General features: G+C 47.4%; 1 protein-coding gene across 3 annotated transcripts in view; it reads left to right on the forward strand.

Moving 5' to 3' along the window:
• The window catches only part of apc (APC regulator of WNT signaling pathway), a 38,727-nt gene that overhangs the window by 9,009 nt on the left and 27,218 nt on the right, over positions 1-2,500 (forward strand). The window lies entirely within an intron of this gene.

Raw genomic sequence — 2,500 nt, forward strand, 5'->3', positions numbered from 1 at the left:
GGTGGCAGGGCGAGGATCGAACCTACAACCCTTTGATCATCGGCCGACCCGCTCTACCAACTGAGCCACAGTCACCCCTCTCCTCTGCGACCGCTCCTGTGCTCGTCTTGTTTCTCACCGTCTTAACGTGGAATTGTAAAACATTCACTATTATGGATCTCGGAGATGAGCTTGCGGCTGGCTTTGGGATCAGTGCTCTATGCGCCCGCTGTATTTGGAGCTCCAATCCATCCGGCAGTGTGAGGTGATGTTTAAACAGCGCGGTTACAAACTCGGCAACAGATTGGCCTTCTTCTCCTTCTTGAACGCCATAGATCCTGATATTATTTCTCCAAATCAACGAGTTTATCCTTCACCACGTCCAACAACGTTTCTTTCATCTCGAGACGGGCAGACTCCAAATCAGCGATCCGAGTTTGTGCCTCCGCAATGCTAACGTTTTGGTTATGTATCTCTTGTAAGACTTCTCCTTTAAACTCTACGAAGTCGTCTCTCAGAGATGTTTTGATGTCGTCGTTAGATTCGCTCAGGTCCTGTCTCACTTCTTGTTTGAAAGTTTTAAACTCTCTTGAGAGTGATGCCAAAGCTTCAAGTAGAGCACTTTCACTGGTGCTAGCTGTAGCATTAGCTTTACCCAGCATAGCTCTGTTGTCGCCATCTTCCTCGTATTCAGCCGGTTTGGTATTACTCATGTTTGGTTTTCTCCTCTGACTCCTCTGACTTTCCCCGTCATACTTTGTTTAGAAATAATTTTTGTTGTATATATTGGTCGGAGGTACTTTTCAAAACCGACTCTCAGGAGCTCGCCACTGTGCGTCCATCCTGTGGCAGCGCCGCTCGGAAGTCCCTCTGTGATTTACTCTTAGTGACCTAGGAGTCCTCTCGAGTCCCCCTTCATAGATCTAGGAGCTAGTTTTAGCGCTAAAATGCTTTGTGAATTCGGCCCCTGACCAACAGTGTGAGTGTTGGGCAACAGGGCCAGACTATGAGACGGACCTTCCTCTGGGGACAGACAGGAGGAAGACTGGAGGATATATTGTCATTTAAGTTTGATCCATTTGACAGAAACTCAGTGTGTGTCTCTGTGTAACTCTGCACACGCCCACGACTCTCTTCTGCTGATCTGATTGTTATGATCAGATCCAGATATCCAGATGTGCTTCAAAAACCTCCAGTCACTCGTTCCTCTGAAGTGATGTCACAAATGGCCACGCCCACACCGTCCTGTCAAAGTGATGTCACAAATGGCCACGCCCACACCGTCCTGTCAAAGTGATGTCACAACTGGCCACGCCCACCCTCCTGTCAAACCGTCCACAGGTCAAACTAAAGTCACGGTTCGGTACATACAGTGGAGGAAATAAGTATTTGATCCCTCACAGATTTTTTAAGTTTGCCCAATTTTAAAGCTAGGTTTATTTTAACAGTGATAGACAGAATATCAAAAAGGAAATCTCTCATCTGGTAGCAATGTACTGCACGTACTTTCCCCGTTTCGCCGCATATTGTTCAGTCTTGTCATTGATGTTGAACGAGATTTTTTCGTAGGATGCCACTTTTGCCGACTCCGTGCTCCACTCCTGGAAAGAGGGCTCACCTGGGTTCTTCCAGTTTTTCATTATAATTTGTTTTCCAACCATTACACTGGTCTGAATGAAGTCCTCTGCCCCACAGTTGGATGTTATTTGTGGATCATTTAAAACATACAGCCTCGGGCAGAACTCCAAGGTAGTCCGAGTCACTGTACCTCTGTTTCAAAGTCACGGTTCAGTTCTGTACGGTTCGGTTCTCAGTTAGAGCTGGGGTAAGTGATTTCTGATTGGTCAAAATTAACATGAGCTGTACACTTTGACCAATCAGAGCGAGGCTCCGATTCTCTGTTCTTATTGGCTGTTGGGACTGTCCATTCACTTTGGCACGACTTTGTTGGTGTAGAGCGTGTCAGGGAGGGACCATAGGGGAGGGACCAAAGAGAACAAGTGGAGCGGTTGAGGTATTTGGATTCAAATCTCTATCCCAACTGCTATTTTCTCCCCAAATCCTCCACCCCAGCTCTAAGAGGGAACACCCCTTTGTTAGCTGTCAGTCACTCAGCAAGGGTTTCAAATGAAATGAAACACACAAATAATATCCGATACGAAGATTTTCGGCCATAGCTGCCTGATCATAATGTCTGTCTCTCTGTCTCTCTCTCTCTGTCTGTCTCTCTCTCTCTGTCTCTCTCTGTCTGTCTCTCTCTCTCTCTCTCTCTCTCTGTCTCTCTCTGTCTCTCTCTGTCTGTCTCTCTCTCTCTCTGTCTCTCTCTGTCTGTCTGTTAATCCTGCCTGTCTGTCTCTCCCAGGTGTGTGGGCGTCCCACCATGTGTGCGGCCTCCTATGACCATAATGTCTGTCTGTCTGTCTGTCTGCCTGTCTGTCTGTTAATCCTGTCTGTCTCTCTCAGGTGCGTCCCACCATGTGTGCGGCCTCCTATGACCATAATGTCTGTCTGTCTGTCTGTC

Source organism: Ammodytes marinus, assembly GCF_949987685.1.
Source record: "Ammodytes marinus genome assembly, contig: scaffold_45, whole genome shotgun sequence".
Taxonomy (NCBI): Eukaryota; Metazoa; Chordata; class Actinopteri; order Uranoscopiformes; family Ammodytidae; genus Ammodytes; species Ammodytes marinus.